Source organism: Hakea prostrata, chromosome 9 (assembly GCF_041222555.1).
Source record: "Hakea prostrata isolate BN-2017 chromosome 9, UWA_Hpros_2, whole genome shotgun sequence".
Classification (NCBI taxonomy): Eukaryota; Viridiplantae; Streptophyta; class Magnoliopsida; order Proteales; family Proteaceae; genus Hakea; species Hakea prostrata.
In genome coordinates this window covers 54,477,829-54,496,948 of record NC_142608.1, presented here as the reverse complement: position 1 = coordinate 54,496,948, position 19,120 = coordinate 54,477,829, and positions in this window count along the sequence as shown.

Sequence of the window (19,120 nt, the reverse complement as noted above, 5' to 3'; positions counted from 1 at the left end):
TATGTCAAAAGCATATGATAAAGTGGAATGCAGTGTTCTCCTAAAGATTTTGAAATGCCTGGGTTTCGATTCCAAATTGTGTGCTCTTATAGACTGTCTTATATCTTTTGTTTATTTTTCCATCAAACTTAATGGAACCCCTCACTTTTGGTTCTCCGGAACTAGAGGATTGTGACGAGGATGTCCATTAGGCCCCTACCTTTTTTTGATTATCATGGCGATTATGTCAAGGGTTCTTGGGGCCTTCAAGGCTGAAAAGGCCTTTCACAGCATTAAAATTGCTAGGGCAGCTCCAGAAATCACCCACCTATTTTTTGCTGATAACACCTTCATCTTTTGTCATGCTACTTTGGATGATGTTTGTATTATCAAAACTATTGTAGATATCTTTGGGAATATTAGTGGACAAGTGATTAATTTGGATAAGAGTGAGGCCTTCAGCAAAAAAAACAACCCATTCAACAAAGCAAAAAATCTTGAGCTTTCTAGGCTTAACGTAAATGTGTAGCTCTACTACCTACTTGGGTAGTTCCTTGTTCCTTGGAAAGACTTGATCAAAAAGCCTGACTCTAGTTTTAAGCAAAATGAAGCTTAAGTTAGCTGGTTGGAAGGCACATTCCCTCTCCTTTGCTTGGACAGTTGTTCTTATTCAATCTGTGTTGCAAGTGTTGCCTATTTATCACATGCAGTATGTCATGTTCCCCAAGCAGGTTTGCAAGTCCATGGACTCGATTTGCCGATGTTTCTAGTTAGGTAAATTTGGTCAAGGTAAGAATCTTACTCTAATCTCTTGGGATATATGTTGTTTACCTAAGACTTGTGGGGGTTTGGGGTTCAAAAAAATGAAGATCATGAATAAAGCCATGCTTCTTAAACAGGGTTGGAGGCTTTTAACTGAGCAATCCTCCATTTGGGCTCAATGTTTTAAGGCCAAATACTTTAACCCTAAGTCCATCTTTGATCCTAAGGTGCAATCCAAAGCAGGTTCTATTATTTGGAATAGTTTATGTTCAGTGATCCCTTTGTTAGCAAAAATGGCATTTAGGAACGTCGGCAATGGGGAAGACACCTCTTTTTGGTTTGACCCCTAGGTCAAGGACACCATTGATCATTCAATAGGTGACTTCAATTTGCATTTCACCTCTAGAGGGCTACGTTGGCTGAGGTAGTACAAAATAAAAGACGTTTTGCTTCTGAAATTGCACTTGCTTTTAACCCCTCGATTTCTTCTGCTATCAATAATATTGTGTCAAGTTCAAATCCAGACTCTTGGAGGTTAAGCTTTAATTATGCTTCTCGACTTACTACTAGGTTAGCTTATAAGCAATTAGTGTATGTTACCCTTAATTCCCTCTCCCCCCCCCCCCCATTTATAAAAAAACTGGTGGTTATTTTTATGGAAACTTCATATTCACCCTAAATTTAAAATAAATAAAAAAAAGTAAAAAATAAAATTGGTGTCTTCTAAATGCAAGAATTCCAGTTAATGCAGTTCTCTCCAAATGGAATACAAATTCCAATCTTTGTGGTAGAACAAGTGAATCAAGTAGGCGTTTTTTTTCACATGCGAGTGGACAAGAAGGATCTGGGCAGCTGGACCTTTAGGATTACGATATGAAAGGCTTCCTTTTTGCAACATTTCTGAATTTTGTCTGGACTTGTTATATAATTCCCACGTCGACAAACCAACATTATGATGGATTTTCTCTATACTAATAATCATTTGTTACAACATTTGGCAAACTTATAATGGTGTTATTTTCAGAGTTGATCAACCTAACCCCATGTGGGCTTTGAACTTTATAAAATTATGGTGTAATCATAGAAAAATATTCAAGGGAAACTCAAGTTTCATCCAGGTGAAAATGGGAAACTTAGGTGGGAAACTAAAAAATTTAGAGGAAACTTAGGACTTTTTTGTGCAAATTTCGAGATGAAGTTTCGACAGGTTTTAGGGAGTGTTTTAGGGTGAGACTCTGCATTTAAGCTAATTAGAGTATAAAGAACACATTGTTGTATTTTGCTAAAAAAATAAATGTAGATATGTCATTCAATGTACATAACATCAATGTAGAGTTGTCCGAGAAGTACACTATGAACTTAAATATTTAAGTACATAACATTCAATATATAATTTCTAACTTCAAAACATCAAATACAAAGTAACTGACATTAAAAGGAAAGTACAACTCAGTGCCAAGAGGAGTGCCTAGGTGGATCCATCTTGTGAGCTGAATAGTACTATGCATGTAATATCCTCTCCTGTAACCAATGAACATAGATATCCCATGACATTTTATGCCTATGGTTGTTAAGGTAATTGACAACTGTAACTTTATAAGTTTGGTCATCAATATCCCTAAGATAACTAGTTTGAGGGAATACGCAATTTGGATAAGGAAGTCTTGATAGAGGGGGTATTTGTCGTGGTATTTGGGGAAACATGAAAAAAAAAAAAAAATTGAAAATTTAGGAAAGCTATGAAACTTGTAGGAAAAAGTTCTAGGTTTCCACAAAATTTCCTAGGTTTCCAACGAAATTTGGAAATTTTTTTGTTTCCCATGAACTTTGGGAATTTTTTTTCTTCATAAACCAGTTGGGTTGAACCAGGTTTTGAAGTTTCACAAGTTTCGACGAAATTCGACGGTTTCGATCGAAACTTGGGATTATTTTTAGTCCCCTAGTTTTCGTTTCGAGGTTCCCAAAATGGGAAATTTCAGTCAAAAATTCGCAAGTTTTGACCGAATTTTGCTCTATGGGTGTAATGACTTAAATATGCAACCACCTAGGCAATAGGATGATCCAAAATTATTAACCCTACCCGATCATGATAGCCTTGATCCTTATTCCATTTTCCAAACACTATCCATAATCTAAACTTACGGTGCTATTTTGTGCAGGTGTTGTGCATCATACAAACCAAGAGGTCGGGTGTTGCTGGGGAATAACACACCATGGACGTGTGGTATACTACTGGAGTGGTACCTACGCTGGATCTGCATTATCTACGGCTATTGTGAAAGGACTGGTTCATGGGATCAATTTTGCCCATCAATATGCCATTTGAATTGTATCTATATGGACAAACTAGGATCATATTGCAGACTTCCTACCATCACCTTAGAAACCATGGCCTCTAGATTTAGTTCCAGACCTATTGCACTTGGCACCCAAACTACTAGAGATACCTCTCAAAAGATCCCCCCCCTCCCAAAGGAGCTTTTTGACATGTTATACAACTAGCTACTCGGGCGTTAGGGACTAAAGGTTCTACGGTATGGGATAAGTTGAATTCGGAAAAACAATCTACTTTGTAACATTATGATTTCTTGTATCAACAAAAAAAAGAAATATCGGGTGGGAGATCAAAACCTCAGGCCCAGTTGGATTCGTTTCGCAAGCCATAGATGCTTTGTGCTCCATGTGAACTTAAATGTTCAGGCTCATTATTTTCTTGGTCAAATAAGAGAGAGGTAGAGATCTTATAAAGGAAAACCTAGATAGGATCTTCTGTAATACACCCATGTTCAACTGTTTCAGTGGTATGCATGCTCATAAGTTTACCATGGTTGGGTCAGATTATACTCTTCTAGAGGTGACACTTCAAAAGATCAAAACGAAACCTATGAGATTCACCTACAAGACCAAATGGGAGTAGTACCTTGACTTGAATGAACAAATCTCAAAATGTTGGGTCATTGAGTCAAGGTTCTCCAACGTACTTACTACAGGAATATAATAAATAAAAAATACACCATTGCACTAATTAAATCTGTAGAAAGCTGGAGTAAAGCTGCAGGCTTTTAGGTTGCAAAAGAAATTTCAGAGATTCATAGGGTCTTAGAGAAAGTCCAAAAGAAATCCCAGAGATTCATAGGGTCTTAGAGAAAGTCCAATAATCTCCAACCCCTCCCCCATAGACAAAAAAAGAAAGACCAGCATGAGCTGAAACTAACATCAAGAATGCATGCATCTTTCTTCCATTCGATCACTAGTCAAAGAAGGTGACCCAATGCGATACACAAATTGAAATCCCACTATAGACATTGGTTTTCGAAGGTAACTGCAGTAACTGTTGAAACCTTGTCTTAGTTTTCTACTTTATTTACCACTTCTAATCCCCTCCCCCCCTGCACATTTCTTTTCTAGTTCCCAGCCTTGTATATCCCCTTTGGATAATGATTTGTTATGCAAACCTTTCACTGATGAAGAAATTAAAGGCAGTTTCTGACAATGTGCAGGAAGATGGGTGAAGGGATAAGAGTTCAATATGTGATGAGACACAATGTTAGTTTAGTCACTTAACATTTGAAGAGTATTGTGGTCATTTCATATTGAAGTTAACTGGCACTAATTGACGGGCTAGACATAATTTAGTTGTGGGTTGCACGTAATTTTTTAAGCCACTAAAGAGAGCGAACACGAGCTTATATCTTCTCAAATACTAAAATCAATCCTAACGCGTATTTCTCTATTCCAACCTTCTCAAGGACTATGCGATATGTGGAAAATCAGAAGAAACAATATGACATATTTTTATTTCATGTGATTGGGGAAAAAGAATCCATGATGCAGGACCGTTGGGGTTACACACCAAATACTGGTAGAACTCATTGCTCCTCAATTACTGTCATGATATGCTCTCACAATTGAGTAAAGACAATGCACAATGGTTTATGTCGGTATTCATAATAACTTGTTATTTCATTTGGAAGGAAAGAAATGAGAGGGTGTTTAATCAAAAAACACCCAACCCACTGGTGGTGTTACACAACACGAATCATTGGATTAAGGCGTTGAATTTACAGAGGAATGAAGATAGAGCATCTTTGACTACTCATGCAAACCGTATCAATAACCTTGTTTTAGATGAACTAGAAGAAAATTGGTGTATGTATATTTCGCAATCTAATAAAAATATGTTGATATGTGCTGGGGTACCTCACCAGCAGCTAGGAGTTACAGGTTGAGGCATTGGGACATGCAGAGACAGACATCTACAGTTTGTCAATTTTGGAAAGAAGAAGAGTAAAGGGATTTTGGAGGCTATACTTTTTGGCCTACAGTTAGGAATGGATAAAGCGACAAAAAGGGGGATAAAGATAGACGAAATTTGGACCAACCACCATCGTATTAAAAAGTTCTTACCATGGCCCTCAAGAGAAAAGTGGCCTCTCGAGGAATTACCAAGGTTAATGGAGTTGGCTAACACAACAAAACATGTGAAATATGTTGATTTTCCCAACCCAGTGCTCCAATTACTTTTTGAAAAGTATGCAAACTTTGCAGCCATATAGGCAGATGACTGTATTAGTACAATAGGTAGTATTTGTAGGGAAAATTACAAGATTAACTACTAATGAGTTTCTATTTACAAAAGTAACCACCATGAGTTTCACTCGTCAAAATCAGACAAAGTTGAGTTTCAGTTTTCAAAAGTAGCCATTATAGTGTTCTTTCCTTGATCTTTGACCGTTGCCGTATCCCTATTGACTTTCGAGCACAAAGCGAGGATGACAACGAAAAACGAAATAAAAAGAAGTCGGAAGACTCCATTCATGCTCCGATTTTTAACAATGAGACCAATCCCACTTTCAAATTGCAAATGCTAATGGGTCCAACTCTGTTTCCTCACCGACTATGAAGATCATTGCACACAGTGAGGAGGATTTCTTGGTGCAGGGTGAGTTCTCTCCTTCCTCTTTGTTGGATCGTCTCCGTGGGATCAGAGAGATGCAAGCAAAGATCTTAAAATGTAAGACAAGGTTACCTAGATGATCGAATCATTGTCTCTTAAAATGAGAAAAAATAAAAACAGAGCAATGAACGGGCATCATTGGCTGAAATTTCGTGTTTTATACCTATAAAAATAGAGATTTTACTTTAAGAGCAACTCTAGTGCTCTGAATCTCTTAATTGAATGAGAAATTCGAAGAAGAACAAAAACAGAACACCCATTTCTGTCGTATGCTCTGTTTCTGTTAGGTTTTAATGGGTCTTGAAAAATAAGAAGAAGGAGAAACAAGTGAGGTGATGAAGAACCAATTAGGTATTCACCATGGGTAATCACTTTCCAAGATTTTTTAAGCTTTGGGTGTGCAATGCAAAGGAGTGTGTCAGTAAAAATGACGTGGAAATAGGGATGAGGGTAACACTGAAAAAGAACACTGTTTTGGCTAGTTTCGTAAGTGAAAACTCATATTAATATGGTTTTGTAAACTGACAAAATGTCTGGATAGTTTTGTAAAAACAAGCCTAATACTGTCTAATCGTGTAATTTTCCCGTATTTGTAAGTGCTTTTAGCACTAATATCTTGTTAATGGAAGTTTTTATTTCACCAAAAAATAATAATAATAATAATAATAATAATAATAATAATAATAATAATAATAATAATAATAATAATAATAATAATAATAACTTGGACTAGAACTTTGCCATTCAACCAAAGGCATGACCTCTTTCTTAATCTTTCTTTTTGGTTGACCTCTTTCTTAATCATTCTTTCTTTTCTTCTTCTTTTTTCTCCAAGTCTTTTGAACTCGGCTGTTTAATTCTTCTATGAATTCCAAAAACCACATATTCATCAATTCCTTCATCAGGGCCTTCTCTAATTCCTAGTCTCCCCAAGAATCTCTCTTTATTCTCACATGCTTAACTCCTCTGTTTCTCCTAATCACTTTTTGTCGACCTCAATGCCGAGATAATAATTTACAGATCCTCAAAGTAGGTCTTCTTCTTCTTTTTTTCCCAAATACTCAAAGTTGGTCATCTCAACTATTTATACATTCTGTTGGGGTAATTGTATTACAAATTCTTCAAACATACAAAAGTGAAATTGCAATACAATTGAGAGATGAAGATCTTTAGCAAATTTGAAGAGCTTGAAGTAGCAACCGAACGAACCACTGATTGATGAGGTTGAGTCACACCTTGATGCTGTCTTTAAGGTAATTGATGCACCCTACTACCAAGGGTTCTTCGCACCACCACCTCCAAGATAAAGCAACCTCCAACTAGAAGATGAGGTAGTTCTTCTAGTCCCTTAAAGGAGCCAAAAGCTAGAGCACAACACTTAGACAACTCAAGAAAGAAATGAACTTTGTAAAACAAATAATGTGAGTGAGGAGAGTCACAATAGCACACAATATGCAAGGAAGGGTTGGGTTTATATAGGCCCAAACCACACCTCCCCACAAGGGGAGAATCAATTCTCCACTAATGGAGAATCAATGGTTTGTCCCTCCTCCACTAATGTGAATAAACCCCCTTGACCTAACCTCCCCACTACTTGGGGAAGTAACTCTCATATTCACTTCCTTGGAATGAATAGGCTTTAACCCATTCAAAGACCTTAACCCCCACTCATGGTAATGGCCATGAATGGTCATGAAGTTGAAATGAGAAATAAAGGTCAAGAGTTAGAATTTGAGTAATTCCACCATTCAAGTTAGCCCACCTCATCACCATGATCAAGACCTTTAAGACCCATGACCAATGTCATGAAGAGCCTCATAACCAAAGCCATGAAGGGCCTCCTTTAACCAAGGTCATGAAGGGCCTCCTTACCTCATGGTGCCTCATTACCACCCTTACCTCAAGGGTCCCACACACAAAAAAAATAATTAAATAAAAGAAATGCAAAAACTAATTTTGAAACTTAATATATAGATAACATAGATTTTAATAAAAAACCTAACACATTCCCAGTTTTTTTTATTATTCAGGCTAAGCTGACAAACGAGTAGCATAGACTTGGCCAAGTTGAAACCTTTTCTAGCTAGATTGTCCTATTTATCCAATTTTCATATCCTCGCCAACAAAGGCAGTGGACACTGGCGAAGCCACATAAGGGCCAAGGGGCTTATGTGGCGGTGGAATTGAACTAGTTCTTTGGACTAAGGGGTTATGACGATAACAGAAAGGCATATTAAACATTCAACTATAGCGGTATCTTAACACCGATAGAATTGAGGAGCAACAATCATTTTATAAAGAATAAGGTCAATTTAGTATTAAATAATAATTAAGGAGCAATAATAATTATCTCAAAATAGAGATTTTCTAAAAGTATCTTGGCCATCCGATTGGCTTATTCTAAGACGATCAGATGAAGATCATTCTTTGGAAGAAAAAAAACAAAAGGAAAGATGACGATCATTAAATCTGGACCCGCTTCCTAGCTGTACCTTTAAAGCTGCAAGGACATAATATAACACTCCAGAACAGGAGTATTTTGGTAAATGTGCTCCTCTTAACTTATCAAAGGACCAGAGAATCCGGACTCAGGACGAGACACGTTACCAATAATAGAGGCGACCCCACATTAACTTAAGTACACCGCCACTATGAAACTCATCAATGGGAAGCTTCACGGGTCATCTCATTTATATTGAACCTTTTATTTTCACCGTTGGATTCACCATAATCGACTGCATTTGTAGATCCGACGGTGTACACTAAAGGACCACTCGTGGTTGGAGCAGCTTTCACGATTATGTCGTTTTATAATTCTACAGCAGACGATTTTTCTTTTGGACGAAAAAGGAAAAAAGAAGACAGCAGACCATTGAAATCGAGACGAAACGAAACGAAACGTGTCCAAATTGGTCTGACAGCCCCAGTAGTGTCATTTTCGTGATTTTATGCAGAAGGAGAGGCAATTATATAAATTTTCCTAACATCGAGGTTTAAATTTATTATCCTCAATCATCTTCACCTTCTTCCCAACGCTGAAACCACTGCTCCATCTTCACCCCCGTCCCCCAAAAAAAAAAACAGAAAAAAAAATCAGTATTCCACCTTATTTCTTCCGCTCAATCAAATCCGTTGCAATTCCATACAATGTAGATCTGAACAGTGGAGATTACAGCTAAAATCGTCGACAATGGCGAGTTTCCGATTCGTGAAGAGTGCGAAACGTATTCCATTAAGAGTTTGGCTTTGTTTCCAGAAATCCCAAGGTCTCCTCGTGGGTGGAAATCACACCTCCTCTAGGTTCTGCACTCGCTAGATCTCGAATCCTCACCTTACTGGTTTTTCTCATCAAAATTCTCTTGAAAAGGTAACGTTTTTCCTTCAACACTAAGCAAGTGTTTTTCTCTGAAATCGTCTGGTTTCTCTGCCTAATCATGGCGGTGGAGCTCTTCAAGCTCCAACTGATCTACTACAACCTTGCCTTTAAGAGGAGCGGTCTCGTTAAACTGTTCCTCTTGGCAACTACAATGGCGGCAATCCCTTGCTTGAATTTGCTCATGCCAATCGACGGTTGTGATCCGTCTTGGACTATCGAAGCCACTGAAGTCCGACTCAACTCAACAGATCTGGACGCTGCATTCAAAGATTTAATGGCAGCAAGTTGGCTTATCAACGGTTACGAAACCCTCTCAATCGGCCGTGACGCAGCAAGAGCCGTGATTGTCTTGAAGAAATTGGGTTTCCCTGACGCTATGGGCCTTTACAGATCATGCGCGTATCTGTTCGGACGCCGTCAGCGGCTGAGGGCGTTGCCGTTTCACGATGGATCGTTTGATTTCGTATTTGCGACTGAAATGATCGACGGCGTTAGGGTTCCGGCACGACTGGTCCTGGAGATGGAACGAGTTCTGAAGCCGTCGAGCGTAGGCATCGTCATGCGACGTGTGTCGGAGAACTTTCCGGTGACATCAGTTATGAAAGCTGCCGCGCCGGTAGCGGCGTTCTTGACGTTTTCCGACGTCGTTGCCGTCCGTACAATTAATCGTACTGTTATGGTTGTTTTCAAGAAAAGAGCCATGGTGGCGATGGAACGGAAGAAGGATGATGCAGGTAACGAAATGACTAAAAGGCCACGCGATTCATATGAAAATTACGTCGGTACGTACGCGACTCTGAAGAAGAAAAAGAAGCTCTTGCCCTTGTCCAAAGCGAGGAAGATCATGAGAGATCCAATTACTGAAGTACCCCTGGAGTCGGCAAGAAATAACGTTGGTACCTATGGGACCAGTACGAAAAAGCAGATGCCACTGTCTGGAACTGGCTTCGGAGAGGGAAAGGGCAGTACTTCGGCTTTAATTACCGAAACACCCCTGGGGAAGAAGGTGATAAAACTGTTTCGACGGGGAACTGGAAATACAATTACTGAAATGCCCCTGCCACCACCGACACTGGCACTGTCGAGCAGTCAACTTGGTGGATATGCAGCGACACTGAAGAAGCAATATTTACTGAATTTGCCTGCATTTCGCACTAAGAAGCGTTATGCGAATGGAGGGTGATTTGGTAATTTAGAGGTATTATGTACGTGTAATAAATAAAACTTAAATAAAGAGGGAGCCGATAGGCGTTATCTGGCGATGACCTCACTGGTGTCAGTGTTTGTGTCCCTGTGTCAGGGATTTCACCTGTTTGCTTGTCCTTTTTTGTCCTTTATTAAAAGGCTTAATGTAAGGTTCATAATGGTGTGGTGTTATCCAATGTGATGATTTAGGCAACCTTAAACTTATCAAAAGGCAACTAGTTTAATGATTATATTTTAACAGGAGACTAGTTTAATGATTAGCACATCAGGTCTTAGTATTACTGTATTAGTCTTAGTGTTAAGTCTCTGTGGGGGCAACGTAGGGAGTTTATCTAGGGTTTCCATCTGTAGATAGATGCTCTTCTGATGATGTGGATGTCAATTAAAGAAAGGATAGAAAAAAGTGTTATAGGTGACTGGGCCTGGGGCACAATAAATTCGAGGAGGAAGTTTCATGTAGATTGATCGGATTCAGCTTGGATACATTAGTATCCGAATCCGATTAACAAAATCGCTATCCGAATTTGAATCAGGCAAAAATTTAGAGAAGGCATCCGAAGTCGAATTCGAATTCGAAATTTCATTGCATATTCGATCCAATAAACTATCTGATTATTGATTGGTGATTGCAATTCTTTTAATTTTTAATTTTTGATTTATAATTTTTGGTTACCGATTATCGGTTTCCGAATCTGCTTATCAGCCTTTTTTTGAAAAAAGTGTAATATACTTTACTCTAACCAGATAATTTTTGATTTACGATTATTTGATTATCGGTTTCCAAATCCAATTATCATCCATTTTCAAAGAATTTTTTTTGATTACTTTACTCTATTCATACAATTTTGTATCCGGATATTATCTGATTTGATACTCAACTTTCTGAATCCGAATCCAGTTGTTTAACAGACGGAAAATATTTTTTCGGTAAGAAAAATTTTGGATACGGACGCCTAAGGGTGTCAATTCGGTATGGTACTGGTAATTTGGTACAGTTTGGTACGATATCGACTTTGAAACCTCATACCAAAACTATATCATACCGAATTTATACGGTAAGGTATGGAAACGGTGTTTTAAAAAGCAGTGCGGTATGATTTCGGTATAAATCGGTATGAAAAACCGGCATAGTTCGGTATTTGGTACGATATAAATTCGGTATGAGAAAGTCTATTTTTCTAATAATAATGTTGGGTTTTACTCCCACAAACCCCACATATATAGATTACCTTGAATTTGCTTTGTTTCATCATAAAATACTAAAGGAGATCGGTTGAAATCAGTATAAAATAAATTGATTGTTTTATTGCAATGCAATACAAAAGTATCGGTATCTTCAACATTCTTATGCCTAGATTCTACACCTGTATCGATTTTGCATATTTAAGGTTGCGACAAAACTGGGTTGGGCTAGCTGGGCTTTTGTCTTAACTGATAATCAATTTTGTCAAGTGAGGCTTTGCCCAGGACTGTAAAATCCATGAAACTAACTACCTGAGAAAGCTCTGACTAGCAACTATTAATAGAGAATTAGAGATACAAAAGTACAAGCGTACCACCAAGCTTGTGACAATTGGAGCCCAATAATCAAAATGAAGCTCTAAATTGCATGGAACTAAAGGCTAAAGCTAAATATTAGGGTTATAAGTTGAAAGAGAAAATTACATAAATAACCCAAATTCGATTTCGGTATTCTGTTTTGCGGTACGATATGCGGTACATACCGACGGTATGGATCCTCATACCAAAGCCGTACCGTACCAAATTCGAAAAACGGTTTTCGGTACATACCGTACTGAATTTGAAACAGTGTGGTATGGTACGGTTTTAAACTGCGCGGTTTGGTACGGTTAAACGGTTTCGGTACCAAATTGAAACCCTTACGAACACCTTAAATGAATACGAATACGAATTCGAAGGCTTATTTCGACTATCCATTTACAGGTTTAGGTGCATGCATGAATATGACACATGGAAGGTGAAAGCTGATGCAAATGTTGAGTTTTGCACTTGGGCGGCCATTTTGGAAGGTGACATTGCCGAAGGTTGACGTGAGATTATTGACGCTAATTTTTCCTTTGATAATCAACAAATTTATTCATAGGGTAAAGCTGGCGTAGCAGAAATACAAATCTCTACTGATCAGGAACAATTAACTAGTGCGCTTTCCTTGGAGTAGTGCAACATTGAACCTAGCTCGTAGAAACATAATCATACCACGCTTGCAAATTCCTAACCATGATTTTAAAGGTCCCCTGTAGTGGGTCAGTACAGTAGCGCTTAGGGAATTTAGGGTCTTTATAAGTTGGGCATTATTGGACTGCATTACTACGTTGTGGTATACTTTCACCCGAGGTGTACAAGAATCCAGCTTGGCAGCTGCTCATGCTCAAAGGTTTTGTTACTACCACTTGTTAGGGATAATGGATGCACAACCACGAACGGAGAAGAACACAAGCAAAGCACACAAGGGAAATTTAACGTGGTTCGGCAAAACCATGCCTACGTCCACCGGAGAGAAAAAGAGTTTCACTATTTCCAGGAAACCTCACACCACTCTCACACCCACAAAGATGCCTATAGGTTATCCTATAGAAACTATTTATAGGGAAACCTAGAACCCTAATCCCAATGTAATTACAAGTTTAACCCAGTACTAGTAATTGACTCAAATCCTGTTTCAATTACAAATACAACAAAAACCATAATTATATGGGCCCACAGAATACAAGACACCCAAACCCAACAGCTTGTGCTGGTTCAGAAGCTGCAACACTAAGAGAGACAGCAAACTAGAAGAGCCTCTTGAGTAAATTTAAAATGGATTCAGTTACCTTGGCCTGAGTATGTTTAGTCCTTATTTCAGCCAAAGTCATGACAAAACTTACTTTATATGTGAAGCACAGACAAGGCCTGCAAGTATTCAGATAGAAGACCAAGCAGACCTGCTGTTCAAATGTGTTTAGCTAGATCTCAGGCCAAAAACGGAGCCAGGTAGTTTCTTTATATACTGGGCAAATCCCATCTCCAGGGGTCCACCTCTCCATTATAGAATGTTGGAGTTATATCAAAAGAGATTATATCCGGTATTGCCTCTTTGAGGAGTATCTTCTAAATTTGAAAGATTTTCTATGTGCTCTTGAATTCAAAATTTAAAATGGTTTCAACTAGTGATGGAAGAAGTGTTATCAAGCTTATTAGGAAAGATATCCTTGACTTTTATCTCACCAACTTTATGTGCAAAATTACTCCTCAATCAACCCTTAATTATCATTTCGTTTCTTGACTAAAAAAATCTCACAAACTCTATTAGTCCGTTTATTAATGTGAGTTTTTCTTCCTTTTTTTTTTTTTTTGAAAAAGAGAAAGCCTTATTTAGAAACAGTTACATAATAGAGATTGTGGTTCCAACCTTACAGGGGAACAATAAGAACACCCTTTTTTAATCAAAAAAATTTTGGGGGGGGGGGGGGGGGCAAACAAAGGTTGTGTAATTTTTTTTTTTTGCTTCAATAAAAATAATAATATTATAAAAATTTTAATGGGGGGGGGGGGGTTGGTGTGGGGGGGGGGTGGGTGGAGGGTAGTTATTTTTTTTTTTTTTTTTTTTTTTTTTTTTCATTCTTCTTTGTTTTTTGCTGTGTTTGTTGGTTTTGGTTTTTTTGTTGTTAATTCTGCTTTCTTTTTTTTGGATCTCCACGTAATGTCCTGCAAAACAAAAGCGTCAGATGTGGCCCGACCGCTGGGGTCGGGAGTCCACCTCCAAAGGCTAAGTCAGTTGATGAACTTAATCACAAACGGCTCTGCTAGAAGTATAGAGCTAATGAATGAAGAAACGGGAAAGGTGATCTAGATAGCGGGACGACGATAGTTGAGGTCTATCGGTATGTATCTCGAACACGAGTTTTAGATAGTATTCTCCTTGATCAATTGATCCGTCCCTCACCATGTATAGTAGTGAGGTTTATATAGAGTGTACCTTCGAATCTCCTTCGTTGGATGCACTCGAGCCTTCTTCGGGTAGTCGTTGGATCTCATCAATAAGACCCGTTGAGCGATAGACTTCTACTAGTTTGGGCTAGTAGAGGACTCTGAGATAACCGTTAGGTTATGCGATAGTTATCCCTTTGATGATGATTATCCGCAGCCGTCGGTTTGAGTCTGCTTTGTCATCGGGGTGATTACCCTAATCCATAAGTAAGATTAGGGCACGCTTGCAGAGAATAATCTTTCTTCTTGACAAGCCATCTTACGGATCCGGTTCGCTCGGGAGCGATTCGGTTTTTCTCCGTCTCGACCGGGGTCGAGGGTCGGACCAGTGTGAACCCGGTCTGATCATAAACTCTCCATATCACGAGCCCCCCGGACCAAGCGTTCGGTTGATCCCGAGGGTTTGGTTTTTAAGCTGGGTTACGTCGTCGAGTGATGATCTCTGCGTGCTTCATTAAATGTCATATCACATTTAATGCGGTGGTCACTTTTCCTCGGCGTTGTGAGTGTAAGGCCACATGTCTCCGTTGCGGTTGATCTGTCGTGGCTCACGTCATCCAAGCGACGGTTTCCGAACGCCTATTTCGGATTCGTGAGTTCAAACTTTCAAAACGTCTTTCAATCTTGATCGTCAATTTTGAATCAATCTCGATCGTTCGATTCCCGAACACTCGTGCGGGAGTTTTAAAAGCGGTTCGTTGTCTTCGTAGGTTTCATTCTTCTTGTCTGGAATTTGAACCTTTGTCAAATGCCTTCGCGCCTTCCTGCTCTCAAGCTTCCGTCTCCTTTGAATCGGTAAGTTTCTTGATCTTTTCTTTTGTAGTTCTTGAAGCTTGAGTAATGGCGGACGATAGGGCTTCTTTAGTACCCCATGTTGGTGATAGCGATGATGCTTTTGCTTCTCCCTGCCCCGAACGAGTCGGATAGTGATAACAAAACCCTAACCGTCCTCGCGGGGAGTTCGCTGAAGTTTCTCAAAAAGGTTTTGAAAGAAAAACCGAAACTTCTCCTGTCCTTGTCGAGTCTGGATCTTCCAAGATCGTTGATTCCTCTAGGCAACCTCAAACCTCCGGGTCCAATAGTGGGCACAGCTCTGTTCCCTCCATTTATAATGGAGAAACTCTTCTTTCCGCTGTTCAAGATTTTGACCTTCCTTCCTCATATCGGGTTAGGGCTCCCCACCACGATGAGAGGGTTGATTCATCCCTTCCGGGTGAATTTTCTCTGTATATAGATACCTTTGGAAAGCGGGGTTCGCTTTCCCTTTTTTAATCCTTTATTTTCCATGAGTTTTGAATCATTGGAACATTTGTCCCGGAATGCTCCTCCCCAATAGCTGGCGTCTCATCGTCGGCTTCTTGGGTTTGTGTTTTGAGCTTGGCATCACGCCATCTCTTTCTCTTTTTGTACATTTTCATGTTCTTTCTATCTCCCATCCTCCCCGGATGGGTCTTTCTTTCCAAACGCAATAGGGCTGAACTTGATTGGAGGGGCAGCATCCTCGCCAAAGGAACTTGCCCTTCTAACCACAAAAGATGGCGCGAACGATATTTTTTCTGTCGAGCGCCTCCATCAGATCTTAACTTCCCGACCCACTGGAGGAGGTTTACTTCTTCGTCCGAAAGTAACCGGGGCCTTCCCTTATCCAAAGAAGACGAGGCGGCCATCGGGAAGATCAAATCCATTCCGTGGTATCAAGAGATACATGGATATGAAATGGAGTATAACTCCATCCTTGATCTTGGGGCTTGGCTCATTGTGAGCTTCTAACCATCATCCTTTGATTTGGTGAAGTGAAATGTCTTGAATTCGATTCTTGTCCTTCTTCTTTGCGGTGCCTCCCCGAGCAGAACCACGAAAGTCTGCGGGTGAAGGCCGCTAGAGCCGTTGTGACAGCCGAACAACGATCGCCCGGGGTCTTGACTGCAGATCAAGAGGCTTCTCTTCCCTCTCCCGACCCCTCTTACGGGGGTATCGGGAATATCGGGCATGTAGGCTGATGCTTCGGGTAAAGGGAAGAAACCAATGGTGGAGAGGGCCACCGTCTCCTCCTCCGTCCGAACCAAGAGGAGGCATGACACAATTGATGCTCCCTCCAACAAAAAATCCAAAGCTTCGACGGATGGTGAGGAAGTCTTCCTCCCCCGGTGGACCACGAAGATGACCGACGGGGTCACTCGGGATCTGAGAAAGCTGCGAGTGGAGCTCTCTCGGTCTTGCTCCTTCGATCGCCGGGAGTTTGAAGCCCTGGATGACACCTCCCTTGTGAGTCAATCTACAAGGTAACGGTCTTCTTGCTTATTTATGTTCTCATAATTTCTTATGACTTCATAATTTCTTCGATATCTTCTGTCTTCCCGGGGAATCTTGTGTTGAGCTTTTATCAACACATGGAAGCTTTGAGCCGTGTTGGTCGCACCAGCTCCTTCTTTGCAAACTTGTGAAGAGAAATTGGCCAAGGCCAATTCCGAAATAGACCAGTGTTGCTGCAGCTCTTTGTAGAGTTGCGAGAAAAAGCATGAGGAAGAAGTGACCTCCCTCAAGGAAGCCCTTGAAGCTTCAAGAATTCGTGTCTCTGCTGCCGAGCGCGAGGCCCGGGGAAGCAAAAGGCAGCTGCCACGTTGTTTGGTGACGGCCTTGAAAATAAGAGTAGGGATCTCGAAGAACATCTGAAGTTGGCAATCCCTAGCAAGCTTTGAGCATATCAAGCCAAACCTTCGGAAGGAGTGCATCCGGAAATACACGGACAGCGTACCTTTCTCCGAATTGCTAGGTTTCTACAACATTCGGGCTTATCGCATGGGGGCGAACGACGTTTGGGAGCAGATCCTTGGAACGATCCACGACTCCGACCTTTGCTCCTTTTCGTGAGGTATGCCACCCCGGAGGTCTTCGGGAAAGTTGGTATGGATCTCCCAGAGGCCGGGCCCGGGGAGTAGATGATCCCTTTTCAGGTGACCCTCAATATGAGGCATATCTAGATGACGAGCCGGCACTTCCGGAGGAGAAATCACAAGCCGAGTCTCAAGTTGTTGCTGTAGAGGATTCAGCCGATGACATTCTTGAGGAAGGCTCTTCTCGGGATCTGAGAAAAGTCATCCCGACCCGGGGTCCCTCGGGCAACAATGAAGAAAAGGCTTAGGGCGTTGTTCCTTTTGTAAAGATGTACCCTCATTTTAATGAATAGACATTTCTTTACTCATATTGGTCTCAAAATTTCCCCATCTCTTGCCGAAGTATTGCCTTGAATATCAAAGTATTAATGATAAAACTTATCACTTAACTCTTCATTCCTCGCCGAATAATGATCTTGTAGAAATATTGTGAAGATGCGTTTCGGGAAGATGCGTTAATCTTCCCCACTACTTCATTTATTGCAAAGTCCGCACGTTTCCCTTCTGCGAAGTTCAAACGTTTTCTGCTTTTGTGTACCATTCATTGTTTCCAATGAATCGGAAATACCTCCATTATTTTAATGGCGGTGCGACGATTGGAGGTTTCTTCTGCACCGGTGCTCGCTTCCACATGTTCCCATGTGGCATCCCTTCGACCGTTGATCTTGCTTTTTACGGATTTCGAAGCGTCGTTTCGATCTGGGTCGTCGGTTGTCCTTAGCCTTCAACCGTCGTCTTATACCTGAGGCTATTTAAAGCCTTCGTGGGTACCCTCCATCTATCCGACTTCTGCAAGATAGATTTGCTAAAGTGCCAAAGCAACCTTTCGTCCTTCGGCTGCCTCCGTATTCCTCGTACTTCGACGACGGCTCTATCCATTTACGAACAAGTGAGTTTTAGATTTCTCATCTCCTTCCCCTTTTCCCCCCAATAGTAAGCTGCACAGTAGTTATACTTGGGGTTTAGTTTTTGGTCGGTCGGATGCTTTAGAAAACTAGGGTTTCCCCATTGTTCTTTGTCGTTTTATTTACTGTCGATACGGCTGTTCCTGTTTTTTTTGTATAGTGGCTCCCAAGATCAACCCGGACTTTATCGAGCAAAATCTCGCAAGAATAGCGTTCCGTCGGTGGTGATTGGGGCCGGTGCGGTGGTTTCAGCTAGTGAATCCTCCAAGCGTAAGGCGGCGGCTGGCGGTGAATCTTCAAGTCGGATTCCTGCGGCTTACGTTGATGCCGTCCCTGCGCCTCCTTTGCCCGAAGTGACCGCTCGTCTTTCCCGGGGAAGATCTTGATCACTCCGTTGCCGATGGTCCGGCGGCAATCCTGCTGGTGAGCTTTGTTGGTGAGCTTGTCGGTGCACCCCCGAAGGAGACTCTTCGGGCATCCGAGGCAACTATGTTGGCGTACGATGAAGGTGTGGCCCCGGCCAGTGCTGCTCCTATTTCTAACTCCAATGCTTGTTTGGCATCCTCCTCCTCTCCTTACGAGTTGGAGGATTTTGCTACCGGGAAGCGTCGTCGGACGACAAGTGATGAAGCTCATCCTTCTCTTGGTGTAGTTCGTCCTTCTCTTGATGTAGCTCATCCTTCTCATCCTTCGCTTTGAATTAGTGTCAAACGAGTTTGACAAAGCGTTGGAATGGTGTCTGCTGCTCGAATGACTTACGAGAGCGCGGTTCTTTCCAAACTTCCGGATGAAGTCTTTACGAAGTCCTTTGGTGATGTAAGTCTTTCTTCATTTTCCTCGATTTTGAAAAATTACTTTTCTGCTCCTTGCTAACTCGAAAGTTGTTTGCGGGAGTCTTCTTGGTAACTTCCACAACCAAGTGGAAGCGGTTACTAGACTCGGTGGGTTGAGCAATGAAGTTTCTAGGCTTCGGGGAATCTCTGAAGCTAAAGATGTTGAGATTGCTCGCCTTCGGAATCTAGCTTGGGAGGTGGCGGGAGAAAAGAATTCG